Below are 15,309 nucleotides of genomic sequence, written 5' to 3'. Positions count from 1 at the left end.
GGGGTCGTTCCATGCAATGGAAGGGAAGACCTGTGAGAAGAAACACCTTCTGCAGCAAGTGAAGGTTTTTCCCTGCTGTCCTTGGGCAAAGCCACTGGCTCTGATGTCACCTGGAGCTGGTCACACTGTGTGTGTGAGAGCCAGCTGCAAGCAGCAGGGAGCTTCCCTCCAGGACCTCACCTGGCCCATGGACGGGCATTTACAAAGCATTCCCTGGATTTTACAGCTCGAGTTTGCTTATAAACAACACTAACTGTTTGTTTCTTGTTAAAATTTACCTCATAAACAAATTTTACTGCCTTAGTTCCAGGCAATAATTGTTTAATCCTAACTTTCTCATACCCATAATGCGGTGACTGTAAAGCTGTGGTTGGCACTTTATGGAATTTCTTGGTGCTGTCTCCAGCCACGTGCTGCTGCCAGAGAAGTTTTGTTCCTGGGAGGGTAACTATGACCCTCCCCACCGTGGAGGCTCTTAGTGGGAATAGCATAAAACCAAGTGCAGTGCTTTGCTCTGCCTGGAAAGAAGCAAAACAGAGAAAATCCCAAAAGAAGCCCAAAAGTCCAAAATAAAAGCAGGCTCCTGTTTCTGAAGTTTAACTTCCTGATGTACCACTGAGGCTGTTCTGCTGTTTACAACCCGTGGCACTCTCTCGTCCTTCTTGCTGAGTAGCAGGGAAACGCCGTGGAAGTGACTGCTTATATTGATTAGCGAGACAAGAGAGAGTTAGAGACCCTCAGCACTGCCACTTACAGTGGGCAGGAAACCCAAATTGACCAGTAATAAAGTGTTTGAGGTTGGTTGAGGCGGCTCCTGGGGAAACGGCCTTCTCGGAGTGGGGATGCTGGGGGTGGAGAGCTGTCAATTACCCGTGTTTGATGAGGACTAAGTAAACGTGCTCTTAGAGCAGCCTATTAAATGGGAGAGAGAATGTGCTGGGGCTGGGTTCCATTTGCAAAAGTACTGCTGCAAAGTTGGAGGAATGGATGTTCTTGGACCCTGAATAAGTGCTGCCATCAGCAATGACTGCAAGCTTGGGCTTGATTTTTCTCTCTTTGTTGTGGCCTCCAGTTACAGACAGGAGAAAAGTGACAATATTGTTAGTCCCCCATATACCAGTCGTGTAAAAAAACTGAAATGCTTGCTGGAATGTAGAGTGGGTGTGTCAGAGGAAGACAGAAGGCCAAGCTAAAACTGCTTGGGCCATCACAGGCAAGAGGGCAGCAAGTTTTGAGTTTAGTGGGCAATTAAAACTAAGAGTAATCAGTGACAGTGGAAGTGTTGGACACCTAATGTAGCAATTATTGGGAATGATCCAGACCCAGAATCAGAATAATTACATAAATGGGATCTTTTTATCAAATGCAAACTATCCTAGTGCAGAGTTTGCTTTAATGAGTTGAATCACAGAGTTGGAAATATTTACTGAGCTTTCAGACAACAGAAAGCTGAGCTAGTGAGTACATTCGGCGATAGCTGCACAACTGAAAGTAATCTGACAGGTGGGAGTGATGGTTTGGCAAAACCAGAATGAAATTCTGTAGGGACAACCACAAGTCTTCTTAGGGAATTCTGTGATGTGGTAATGTGTTTATAGTCGTGGTTTCTTGGCCAATTGCCCTGGTGGTGGCTTCAAACCTTTTGTTATCCTTCTGCTTTGAGAACTGAAATTATTTTCTACCTGTGTCCCTCCAGTCTGCTTTTGTTTGTTTATTTAGGAGTAAAGTCTAACGCCTTCCATGAATCCCCCCAGGATCCTTGAATCCGTGTGTTGCATGAAGCCATTCAGTTAGAGGCAGTCAGTGACACTTCCTTACTTATTATTAATGTGTTACAGGCAAAACTCCATCTCTGTTTTTATGATGTTTGTGGTACTGTGGATGCTCCCTCTTTTCCCCTTCACTGCCCCCCAAAAGCTCACTTCAGCAGTATGAAGTGAACCATGCTTGGAGTGCTATTAAGTAATATTCCTTATTACAAAAAAGCAGAGGGCTCCCTTTAATGAGAGCTTCAGTGCTCCCAGCTCGTGTCACTGTCTGGGGAGCCCCTTTCCTTTGTCCGTAATGAGCACCTCCTCATTTGCACTGTCCCTGGATTTATGGAGGGACAGGAGAAAAAAACCTTCAATTTATGATGTCTTAAATGAACTGCTCCCAAAGCAAAACCAAAGAGAGCAGTAAACTGGTGCCTCTGCATTATATAGTTTGATTTTTATGGAGCTGTATCGTGATGTTCTGCCTTACCTAAGCAGGGTGAGCACAGGCTATAATTACCTCTTGTGAACCCCATTTTCTGATAACCTCCCTGGCCTCTCCCTCTTCAGGATGTTGAATCTGTCAGTTAGGGGATTTTATTTGTTCTCACCGATGGAGCTGGATATGGTTAAAAGCACTAAAGCTCATTTGATATCTCATTTACCTGAAAAAAATGGGGCTTGCTCCCTGAATTTGAAACAGGAAAAACATTCCAGTTTTGTGAATTTCACTCTACTATACTTGAATTATTACTGTTAATTCTCTTTCCTTATGTTCATCCTCACCTTGTCCTGCTCCAGCTGCACTCAGTTCCCCTCTTTGGTAGATATTCCTGCATACCCTAAGAGTTAACTTGAAAGAAAACACATTTTTATTGATGAATCCCAGTTTTAGAAAAAAGGGCTTTAAGGTCAAAGCCTTCCTATGTAGAGGGAACAGGCAGTAACAGCCACGTTCCTGGGCTGAGATTAAATCCACGTCTCTTGTGCAAGATGAACTGACATAATGGTGTTACTCCTTGCTTTTCTAACTTGGGGAAAATGTACTAATTCCTAGTATTAAAATGTACTAAAAAACCAAATTCCTTAAGGTTTTATTATAATTAACTTCTTCACAGGAGTGTTTTGGATAAACGGAACTGTGCCTTTGATGTGATCAATTTAAAATAAAATCGGAGAAGTAAGAAGGTGGTTTCATGATGGTGGGTTTTGTTTGTTTGCTTTGGTTTTCCTTTGACTTTGGCTTGCCTTAGACTTCCTTGTGTTCCAAAACGTGGAGCCACCTAAAGTGTATTTTTCAGCTGGATATCAGCAGTCCAGAGCCGTCTGTCTAACCCATGGCAAAAAGCAGAGATCAATAATAAATGGTCTGGTGCCTTCCTGCTTTTGCTGCATGTGAGTGTTTTCTCTGTAGTTCAAGGGTTATAGAAATTACAGTTGACAAATCTCAGCTACAAATAATATTTCTAACATTTTGCATAAAGTCTTAAAACCTTTTTATTTATTTCCTTTCTCACAAGAGTCAAATAAGAGGCTTTTACATACCAAGGGAAGGGTTTTTTTAGACTTAAACTTCAGAATATTTTCAATATCTGCAACATTATCTTTTGAATAATAATTACCTCTTATATTAAATTATAAGACAGCAGGATTCAGGATTAGATCTCTGCATATTATTCTAGTGAAGGAAATTATGACAGGGGTCATTTTTTAGAATTATGTAGGAGGGTAAAAGGTCCCAGGCAGCATTAGAAGGGAAGGCGTTTATAATTAAATTGTAATTTAGGCCTATGATTTATAGTTTTCTCAATGAAAAATTTGGTGCTGTAGAGAGATCCTAGGAGGAACTTTAGTGAGATACAACTTAATGAAATAATAAAAAGAAAAATGATTCTGGAATAGACTGTATTGCAGTGGTCCCCGGCAGGATGCTGCAGTGGAGCTGCGTGCTGCCACTGTTCCCTCCAAACTCCCTTTGCCAGGGCCGCTTCCCAGACACTCAAGTTTGCTCAGGCTGAAACAAGGAAGGTTTCAGATCAAGGCCATTTTCACAACAGATACCTTTTAAACTCATTTAGCTCATTAAAACTTAGGGGAGTGTTCTAAACCATGCAAGTTGTCAGTTCAGGACAAACTGCAGTTGGTTTTTGTTGTTGTTAGTCACGAGCTGCAAGAAAAACCTGAGACTTGTTCTTCATAATTTCTGAAGCCATTAGAGTGTGGATGCTGAAAATCTGCTCTGAAATAGCACCCACTTGCCTAGAAATAGCTCATTTCTACCTAATGTGCAGGGGAGTTTGGAGTTTCAGTATTATTCTGCAGAACAGAGAGCTCCTGGAATTAAAAAAAGAGTATTTTTATAGTTATTTTTATTAATTAACGGGCTAAACTCCTCCTGAGCATGATGAAGAACTGTTCTACTGGCAGGAAACCATTAATACAGAAAGGTTAAATGGTTTGCCAAAGGTAATTGAGGCAGTCAGTGACTGATCTGACACCAGGAGCCATCTCTGACCCGATCTCCTCTGGCAGTAAAACTCTGCTGGACTGGTTTGCACGGTGCCAACAGCTCTGGCTTGGGTTAAACCACACTTAGCTTAGGAAGGACTAATTTGCATTAAAAATTACTTTAAGGAAGGGATGTAGGCTCAGACTTTGTTTTAAAATACTATTTGCTTGTGTAAACTCAGCAGTTGCTCCTGCAAATGGTAGGAACAGTCTGGCTCAGGCTATAAAAATACCCTTTTTTTTTTTTTTGTAATTACTTGATTTTTGTGTATGGCTGTAGAAAGTCAACAGGTAAATTTAGAGCATAGGCTTCTATGCTCTAGACTCAGCTCCTGGATTTTACTATGCTCAGATTAAGGCACTGTATTAATCTTCTGGTACTTAAATTCTTTTGCAGTAACTTTGAATGCAAATAAGTATCTGGTTGAAATAAATGCACTAATAAGCACCCTCTGATATAAATGAAATTGTTGAAATTGTGTCTGGACAATGTGTAACATTTTCCATGTTACAGAAAGATGGGAAGGAGGATGTGACTTAAAAATACCAGATATGGAACTTCAAAAGAAGGAAAGATCTTGAACCAGCAAAATTCTCTTGCCTTCCCTCTGAGAGAGTTGCTGGGAACTCAGGAGCTCCCTGCAGGTCCAGCAGGGCTGGGAGAGGGAGGGTGGGCTCCCCGAGGGGCTGAGGAGAAAGCAGCGCCCAGACAGAGAGCACCTGCCTTTGTCATGACTGATACTATTTGTATTTTAAACATTCACTTGAAAATTAGCCAGGTATCTGTTTATTTAACTTGTGCACAGAATCCTCCCAAGTATCCAAATTTAATGAAAAAACAATCAGCTTTTTAAAGGCTGTGTGTTTCTGTAATGAATATTTGGGAATGTTAAGAGATAATGTTATGTATTGGAAAAAAAAAATCTTAATAACACAGATTGTTCTTTGGTTTCTGGGTAAATAACAGCTACTTTAGAATTTATCTAAATGAAGAACTTATGCCACAGGCTCTAGGATTTTCAGAGGAGTGTTTCATTTTTTGATGTGTCAAATTAAAAATAAAGCTCAGGGTAGCCTTTTCTGTTTTCCAAGCTAACCTGAGATAGACAAGGTTAAGACATTCTTGAAAAGAGGGATGTTTCACCCTAAAGAAGAAAACGTTTTTTCTGCTATTTGCAGACAATTATTCTTTTTCTTGTAGTTTTGTGAGCGTTGCTTGCGGTCAGTGTTGATTACGGACACATTTGTTTGTGGTCTCTGTTTTTAACCCCTGGCTGCCCTCGCTGGCGGTGCCGTGTTTGGCTCCTTTGTGTGGGGCGCGGGATGCGGGAGCGGCGCCTTTGTTCAAAGCGAGAAGGTCGCGGTGACAACGAGGGGAGCGCGGGGCGTCCCCACGGCCCCGAGCGCGCCGCTGCTGCGGGACAGCGCGGGGTGCGGGGACCCTGCCTGGCACGGGGGTCACTGCCCGGCCCGGGGACCCTGCCTGGCACGGGGGTCCCTGCCTGGCACAGGGGTCACTGCCCGGCCCGGGGACCCTGCCCGGCACGGGGGTCACCGCCCGGCCCGGAGACACCGCGGGCTGCGGGGTCGTTGCCCGGCTCAGCGCTGAGCGCGGCCCGGCCGGACGCTGCCCTCGCTGCAGCGTTTGTGGCTTCGCAGCCTCGTGTCCCTGCTCGCAGGGCCTGAGGGATGGCTGGCACTGCCGGAGGGCAAGGAGGATGGGAGAGAGGGAAAGAATCCTTCCCTGTGAGGGTGGGCAGGCCCTGGCACAGTGCCCAGAGCAGCTGTGGCTGCCCCTGGATCCCTGGCAGTGCCCAAGGCCAGGCTGGGCAGGGCTGGGAGCACCTGGGATAGTGGGAGGTGTCCCTGCCATGGCAGGGGTGGGATGGATTGGCTTTAAGGCCCTTCCACCCCACCCCATTCCCTGTGACTGAACTTTGCTCCCTTGGCTGTCGCCACCAGCCGAGGCCATTCCGATGCCGCTCTGGCGCGGCGCCCTGGCAGCCGGGGGCTCTGAGAGCCCCGCGAGGGCTGCGCGGGCACGGGGCACCCCGAGCGGCCCGGAGCTGCGGGAGGCGGTGCCAGGGAGCGGGCACGGGCACATCCAGCTCCTGGGGCAGGGAGCGGGCACGGGACACATCCAGCCCCCGGGCAGCAGCGGGCACGGGGCACATCCAGCCCCCGGGCAGGGAGCGGGCACGGGGCACATCCAGCCCCCGGGCAGCAGCGGGCACGGGGCACATCCAGCTCCTGGGCAGGGAGCGGGCACGGGGCACATCCAGCCCCCGGGCAGGGAGCGCAGTGCCGGGCGCGGCCGGGCCGGGCCGCAGCGCCGGGAGCGCCCCGGGCTCTGCCGGCACCGCACCCGCCCGGGCCCGCCTGCGGCTGGAGGAGCGCCGGGGAAACGCTGCGCTTCAAAGGAAAAACATCCAGTCTAAGGTGGCTTAGACTGGATACCCAAAATTAATAGACATATTTGACCTTAATCTGTCTTCCTGGACAAGTTTAATTATAGCAATTTCTTAACTTCGGCTCGAGATCTTGTTTCAGAAGTGTTAGTGTTCTTTCAGTGTGTGAGGTTTTGTATTTAATATCACCGTGCTTTCTAAGGAGAGGCAAAAATCTGAAAACTGACTGGGCTGAAATCACCCAGGACTTTAGAGATGCCTGTGATTAATTTCTCTTTCTAAATAAATTAATGTTTCTGAGATGAGATTGAATTGGGGATGGGGAGGAAGAAATTAGAAATACTGTTTCAGAGCAAAATTTAAAACGGAATTTATTTTGGAATGATTTTATTCCCTTTGCGCTCACAGCCTGTCCTGGCAGGAATCTTTCAATGTAAACCATTTGGCATGAGCTGATGATTAAAACCTGATGATGTACATGTTGATTTACACCAACTGGAGTCATAGCATTTGTTTTAGCCTTTATTTTTTTGTCTTATATAACTTAAACAAAGATGTAAAGGTTGTAATATCTCTGTGTAATTTGAAATATAAATATTTGAAAGTGCAGAGTGTGCTACCACGCAGTGGTGTGTGGGCAGCAGCAGCACATCCTGCAGCGCGCCGTTGGCAGTGCCAGCTGTGTGGGCACTGGAGCTGCTGAGCTGCTTTTCCCTGCCTCAGCCCTGCCTGCAGCATCCTGGCGGAGTTTTATCTGCCCGAAGAGCTCCGGGCACCGTCACCCACAAAGCAAAAGTAATGACTGGCCACAGTGGGGGCTTTGGGTCAACTCTGGCTTTTCTTGCTTGTTGTATAAAAATGCATTTCTGATTTTCTAGAAGTTTTAACAACGATGTTTTATCTCTTAAAGAATAGATATGATTTTACCATGTTTTACTCTTTCTCCATTTACAAGAAAGGACTGAAAATGCAAAATTTTAGACATGAGCAGCAATTTTGCATCTCTGTTTTCATAAATTTGACACCTTTCATATGAAATAATTTCAAGTTTTCTATTAAAATGGAAATAAACAATCAGTGCCTTAGATTGAAGCCTCTAAGAAGCAGTTTTGAACCATGCTGATGGTGTAGAAAAACTCCTGTGTTACATAAATAAAAGAAATTAAACTGTTTTCCTCTTTCTTTGCATGGGGCTGGTTTGTGAGTGGGATTCTAACAGAGCAGATGGACTCGTGGCTTGAGTGCACTTACTTTAGTTCCACATCTTCCCCAACTCCAGGAACTTGAACTTGTCATTATCAGCCCCAGAAGGTCAATGCATTACCCAGGGTAGCAGCTCTTTCATGTGGCCTTTCTGAGGAGGGAAAACCAGCTTTTAATCTTGGCTTTTATAAAACACTCTGTGTACTGGATACATCCTAACTTGTCATTTCCTCGTGTGTTTTAGTGCTGGGGAGATCTGGAGATGCTTTGTGATGCCACACAGATACACACGTCCGCAAAAGGCCTAATCTGAAGTGAATCTTCTATAAATAATAAACAACAAATAGGCTCCTTTTAGTTATATTAGCCCCAAAATAGGTCATGTACATTTGTTTTAAATGCAAACTTAACAATAAAGTAAATTCCCTAGGTGGAGAATTTGATGTGTTTGTGCAAATTTTCTGGACATAGTACAGAAAAAAGCCAGCACCTATATTTTACCATTTAAAATATTTATACATTGTCTCTTAAAGTCCTGTGTTTGAAATACTGTTTATAATAAACTCCCTAGGAGAGAACTAATAGTCACAGGTAAACACTTGCCATTTGTTAACTTAAACACAAAGTAATCTTTAACTTTTTAAAGAGACACTTAGTGTTTGCCATTGCTTCCAGAAAAGTTGTTGCCTTTGTCAGCTTCCTGCCTCCAAATACTCTGATTTTTCACCTGATGGTCCACCTGGTCTTGGAGTTCCATGGGCTTCTCAAGGAAAGTGATGTAGGAGAGCGAGCCTTGTGTCCCCAGGTTTGTCCCTCTGGACCTCCATTGGAAATATCAATATGATTTTCAAATAAAAAAGGGCTGCAAAGGCTGCCGAGGCTATTCTGTTAGTGCTCCCTCAAATAGAAATCCTAATATGTTAAATTCTGTGGTAACTGATAAAAGAAGAAATATGTGCAACGGGCGATTTATTGTGGTTGGAATTAAAATGGGTATGACACCTATTGTCATTTTCTTACTATTTCTGCCTACTACAGCTGTGTTTGGCTTTAACTGGCATCTGTAAGTGCTTCTGTAATACAAATAATGTATATAGGATGTCTCGCAGTAGAGCTAGACAAAGGTAAGATGCTACAAACTGCAGTCCCACATTTTCCAGCTGGAGTTGTTCTGTGAGCGAGGCAGGATCTGAAGTTGAGGTGTCAGCCATTGTAACACACATAATGTCTCTGTCCCTATTCATTTTCATCCCCGACATGCATTGTAAAAGTGTAAATCCATCACTAGATAATTTTCAGTTCCATTATTTACCAAAATGAATAGTTAAGCAAGTCATTGTTATTAGTGGGATGCTATTGTTGTTTCGCAGAGATAGGGCCTGCCAAGGGCTTGAGTGATGTGCACTTGAGTGTTCTTTCAAGATCCTTGTACCTGTTTCATTTGGGAGGAGTTTCACTCATGTAAAATCAAACAGAAACAATTTTAGTAGCCTCTGAAAAGAGAAGAAGGGAAAATGGATATTAATGAACTATTTAATATTCTGCTATGGCAGAGATGCAGTGATTTTGCTGTTGACACTTTTGCATGGAATTAAAGAGATCTGGTGGTTGTTTTACTCGTCTGTCTTTGTTCCTGAAAGACTTTCAGTGTCATCAGATTTGGTTTTGTAACCTGAGAGAGATTTTACAGACATGCAGACAAGGAAAAAAAAGCGCGTCTTTTTCATGAAATTCATTGGTATTCAAAACATGGTCCTTTGATGAATTAGAAATTTTGGCTAAAGCTTTAATGAGATTTTTATTTCCTGAACTTATGTTGGAAAACGTGTGAGCTGCACAATTCACAATTCTGAATAAGGGTGGGCTTGGTTTTTCTGTTCAAGAATATTTCTGGCCTGTTGTTTATTGCTCAATACTGTATTGATTGGTGAGTTGAGAAGTTCATGATGAAGTGGAGCAGTTTAGAGCTATGGATCTGTACTTTGTGGCGTGTGACGGGTGGGTGCAGGAGAGCCTGTGGGAGCTGTGCCAGGGAGCCGTGCCTGTCGCTGCCCTGCCTCGCCGCTGGCAGCCGCAGCAGGGCTGGGGGTGCCCAGAGCCCCCCTGCCAGCCTGGGCAGCTCTGCGCTGGCCTGGCTCTGCGGGGCCTGAGCGGGGAGCACGTGGGCACGTTCACACACTGGCTGCACCGGTGGAGCTGGAGAACCCTTGTGTCTTCGTGGTTAGTAGCATCTCTCTTGTGTGGGTGGTTGCTGGGGACAAGTAATTTGGGAAGCTTTCCAGAACCTGTCATTGAGTGGTCTTAGATTTTATAACATTCCTTGTGTTCCCATGCTGTGCTACGCCAAACATTCTCCTGACTCAAGAACATTTGAGTGCTATGACTTACCACACTTTGAAACTCACATGTGTTCCAGCATGTTAAAAGTATTAGGAATATTTAGGTAATCATTGTACCTTGTCTTTTAATTTGCTTTAAATCAAAGTTTTTTTCCCCAGTGCTTACAGAAATGTTTTGGTGTTGACTGAAAAGAAGGATGTTATAGAAGATTTTTTGTTAGTCATATGGACAAGACAAAATTCTGTCTGTTCACATCCAATCCCTGCTAAATGTATGTTTTCCATTTCTTTGTGCCAGCTACTTTCTGGATTTATCCTGAACGAGAAGAGGAATTACTGAATGAACACCCGGGCAGTGAGTGTCCTGATGCTACGGTCCAGAAGTCCTTCATAAATGGTGAGTAAACCTCTAGCTCTGGATTTCTACACTGAATTTTTAGCTTGATGTCAATGAGTTTTAGGTGAAAGCTGTCTGATTTTCAGCTCTCAGTCTGGAGATTTGTGAATTGTAGCCACAGTGCGAGTTGAAGTCTTTGCATGTAGATTATGGCATTCTGTATTTTCAGAACTTATCTCTGTATTTGAGCATTGAAGGTCTCCTCCAGAAATAATAAATGTAGCAATAATTGTGATCTTTATAATTTTATCTGGGCAGCTGCAGCAATCAGAGATCTGTCTGCGTCAATGGCTCCAGAGTACGGAGGTCTGAACAAGTGGTTTTGGAAGAGAAGGTTTTGTCCACACTCTTACTCTGTCCTGGGAGAGGATTTCTGAAAATGTGATATAAATGCAAATCTGTGTTTAAAAATACTGAAATTCCTGCGTGCTAATGCTAGTTGCTTGCTATGGGATGTTTGGGGTAAGTTTGCTGATGGTGTAATCAGTGCAATTTTATTTTGATGCCTTCAAATAGAAGATGCAGTATTATTTGAGAGCAGGAGATCTTTCTCTTCATTATCTAGTGCCAAGTGTTGCTTTGCTTCTCTGCTGTTAGTGTTATGGCAGTCTACTTGCGTGTTCACTTTTGGCCAAAGTACCCTGAATTGGAGGGGGCAGGGAAAGAAGAAGGTGCTTGTAGGCAGGTGTGTGGAATCTCTGCAGTAAGTTTTAAATGATGTATGAAATGAAAAATTCCTGTCTGCTGCGCAGGACGAGCAGAGCCATTGATGTCTGTGAAATCTCTGCTGCAGAGGCTGTTGCAGAGACTCACAGGGTGCTTTGGGTTGGGAGGAGCCTCAAAATTCATCTCGTTCCCCCCCTGCCATGGGAACGCCTTCCCCTAGACCAGGTTGTTAGAGTTTTTCTAATAGTGTTTCAGAAATGTCAACTTTTAATTTTTTTATAAAACTCCTCTGCTTTGAAGGGCAGAAGTCTTTCACAGCAACAAAATTCATTAGAAAAATCTTTCAAGATGGTGCATCAATAAATATCCTGAGGCGGTTCCTGGGTTTGCTGGTTTCTGAGCCTGGGCAGCACTGCTTTACAGAATGCCATGCGGCTCTGAGGGGGCTGCTGAGGATGCTTTGAACTGTCCTAAAGTGAGAGTTTTAAAAGTTGAATGATGGGATTGACGATCGGGAGCCCAGTGGTTTGTCTGAGAGGTGGAGTGGGTTTAGGAGCTGGAGTGGAGTGGAGCTGGGAAGGCAGGAGTGCAGGGCTGGGGGGAAGGATGGATTTGTGTGGCTGATACACAGCAGGAGCTGCAGGGCAGCAATGAGACAGAACATTCTCTGTTTCCAGCTTAGTCACCCGGACCGTCCTCCTGCATTTCATGATGTGGCTCCTGTAGGGGAAAATAAGGTGGTTTCAGCTATAACAGACACACAAGGATCCAAAGCAGCCTCATCCTGGTTAGTCAAACATCTCTATTTCCCAGCAACTGAGTTTGATACATCTGTGCCAGTCTGCAAATGGAGATTTGAGAGTTTAAGCAATGTGTGCACAGGTAACTGCATACACTTTTGCATTTTAGTTTTATAGATCTTCTAGAAGTGCCCTTTCAGCTCCCTTTCTATGTAGTCTTTGCATATTTAAATCTCTTATCAGAGAATTTTGTTGTGTTTTTAAATTGCTGGTGGTCAAGATTTTTTATGTTATTATTGAAAACAATAGTGAAAGAGAAATAGTTATTATATTATGCTATCAGGTTCTTTAGAAAGGAGAAAACAGTGTCTGAAGAAATTGAGAACACTTTCATAAATCCTGCTTTGGTGGTTTTTTCTTTTTCTTTTTTTCTTTTTTTTTTTTTGCTGTTTTGTTTTTGCAGGATTTTTTTGGTTGGTTTGTTTTTGGTTTTTTTTTGTTTGGTGGGGTTTTTTTTTTGCATATTCACGTTGTGTTTCTGCTCTCTAAAAGCACAGACTTCCTTCCAGCTCTGCTGTTGTGCTGTGCTGATGCAAGCAAGCTTTTCAGTGGTTAGAAAGAAAAAAGATAAGAGAGCAGTATATAGATGGCTTTTAAAGGCAGCAGCTGGTTTGTTGTTCTTTTTTTTTTTTTGGTTGTTTTGTTTTTGCAGGGTTTTTTGTTTTTGTTTTGTTTTGTTTTTGTTTTTTTTTTTTTGTTTGGTGGGGTTTTTTTTTGCATATTCACGTTGTGTTTCTGCTCTCTAAAAGCACAGACTTCCTTCCAGCTCTGCTGTTGTGCTGTGCTGATGCAAGCAAGCTTTTCAGTGGTTAGAAAGAAAAAAGATAAGAGAGCAGTATATAGATGGCTTTTAAAGGCAGCAGCTGGTTTGTTGTTGCCATGATAGTCAGCGTTGCCCTTTTCTTACTTCCCCAGTATTGTTTCCTTCATTCAGTGTCGGGGGTTTCTGAATTCCTGGCGGATCCGTGCAGCTGAATGTGCTGTCAGAGCAGTGCCCAGGCAGGGAGGAGGTGCCCAAAGCCCTGAATTTCCTGGTGCTGTTTGTGCTCTCACACCGCCCCGGCTGCTCTGCCCTCCTGTCCCAGGGCTCCCAAGCAGCGTCCCACGCTGTGCTCCAGGACCCAGCCCGTGGCCCCCGCTGCTCCCAGCCACTCTTCTGGGAGCTCTCCTGGCCTCTGGGCTAGGCAGCTTTGTAAGGGTTTGATGGTTAGTTCTTGTGAGGAAACGGCTCCTCCTTCCAGGCCATGGACATCTGCTGGCCTTGAAGCTGAAAATGAAGGTGCTGCCTTTGTGATCATTTACTGTAGGCAGTGTTTCGTATGTATTATTACAAATATTAATTAGACTTTGCTTTACTTTAAATGGAGGGGTTTGGAATGCATATACTATGGAAAAAACAAAATAAGGAGTTACGTGACGTTTGCAGGGCAATTATGTAGTAGACCATGACAAAATAAGAAGCAATAGCATGAATAAACCAGATAGTAATTTTTTTCTGCTGAAATTGTTTGACACAGTAAAGGACTCTTATTACTGCAAAGCATTTAATACTGAATCTGAATGGGTTTTGACGAAATTTGGGTGTAGATTTAGTCTCTGAAAAATATACCCACAAAAAAGTGCCACAAGCTGTTCTTTCCTGAGTCCTGCAGAGCAACTGGCACTGTCAGCCCATGGAAAATGCTTTTTTGCAGCAGATTGTTTGCAAGAAGTGTCATGCAAGAAGTTTGTGTGCCTAAAGTGAATTTATCAGGCTGTTTAGAAGCTCTTGTGATACGAATGATCAGCCTTCTTTTATACATATTGTTTGCAACTCTTCTGTATAAGTTACCTGTGCTTCACTGGAACTGGGCTGAAGAACCAATGCTAGGACATGCAAGAGTTTGGGATGTTAAACAGGAAGAACTGGATGACTTTGGAGAAGTGATGAAGATCAGGTGAAGTCAAACAGAGTCAAGTAAGAATGGCTTTCCCTGGCTGGAAGGGTAGTGTTTTCTTGGGAGGAGGGGCCAGGAGCTGCCTGTGGTACAACTGTGCCACCAACACGGTGTGGTTGTGAAGAAATCAAGTGCCACTCTCAGACATGTGAAGGAAAAAGTAATTCCAGAGAGGTTTGTAAAATACTGGTGCCGTGGTAACAGCAGCTGGCAGGAGCTCATCTATTTACAGAGGAAAAATGTGAGATCAGGACTGTCTCTTAGTGGGGGAACAATGCAGGGGGATCTCACCATTACTCAGGGCTGGAACAATTAACACCGAGTCAGGACTTTGTTTTCCTTTAACAAGGAAAGGACGATGGGTCATTTCTCCTGATGGTGCTCCTGAATGCATTTGAGATAAATGATTTGGTAATCTGACAAATTGGAAGAATAACAAGAAGTGCAAGATTACTTTTTTTTCCCCAACTGAAATGTGTTAGAGCCTCTATGACACTGGTAGCAGGTGAAAGAGGAAAGCAGTTCTTGAACTCTTTGCTAAATTGATATACTAATCAGAGTGCCTTTTCCAGAAAAGAAAGAAGAGCCCCATTTTGCCGGGACTCTATCTTTGCTATTTTCCTTTTTCAGAAATAGAAGATTAGGAGGTGTCTGCGCCAATGTGATAAAATGTTCCTGTGGAATTGTATTGTATTTTCGCCTTGAGTTGCTGGCAAAATGAAGTTGTTGGCTTTCAGTGCTGCTTTGTTTTTGACCCCTTTTTGTGAATTCTCTGAGGAAAGAAACATATTCCCATCTTTTATAGTAATCAAATTTATCTGGCATCTCTCAGCCTCTTGCATTACTTATGCTACAGTTGACCAGCCTTGGGAAGGGTTTAGCGGGTTTATTTATTTATTGTTCTAAAGTGAAGGTTTTTGACTTGAGGTCCCCACGTAGTCCATGGGGATTTGAAGAGAAAAAAATGAAAGTGCTTTCTGCCATTATTTTGATACAGTTATTTTCTGTGAAACTGTTTAAAAAATACCCCCAGCCCAACCCAGCCCAGCCCAGCCCAGCCAGCAGGGCACTGCTCTGCCACTGGCACTGTCCCGGGCGCTGCTCCTGCTGCTGCTGCTCCCTGCTCCCTCCGACCCCAGCGGCTGCTGCTGCTCCGGGGGCGTGCTGGGCTGCCAGTTAGTGCCCAGCGTGGAGCAGCTGTGCCAAGGCAGCTGCCATCCATTTCCCTGTCTGTTCCTCCAGGTCTTTGCACGTTTGCTGTCCTTTCTGCCTCTGCAGCACTTGGGAGCTGTCACTG

General features: G+C 44.0%; 1 protein-coding gene across 1 annotated transcript in view; it reads left to right on the top strand.

Annotated features, from left to right (window-relative positions):
• Nucleotides 1–15,309, top strand: part of ZFHX3 (zinc finger homeobox 3) — a 382,420-nt gene that overhangs the window by 60,124 nt on the left and 306,987 nt on the right. The window contains exon 2 of the mRNA XM_039696465.1: nt 10,511–10,609. The gene's annotated coding sequence lies outside the window, so the exon portion shown is untranslated. The remainder of the gene's footprint in view (nt 1–10,510; nt 10,610–15,309) is intronic.

Source organism: Passer montanus, unplaced genomic scaffold (genome assembly GCF_014805655.1).
Source record: "Passer montanus isolate IOZ18808 unplaced genomic scaffold, ASM1480565v1 scaffold98, whole genome shotgun sequence".
NCBI lineage: Eukaryota > Metazoa > Chordata > Aves > Passeriformes > Passeridae > Passer > Passer montanus.
The sequence above is the reverse complement of the archived record's forward strand: the minus strand, read 5'-3'. Positions and strand labels throughout refer to the sequence as shown.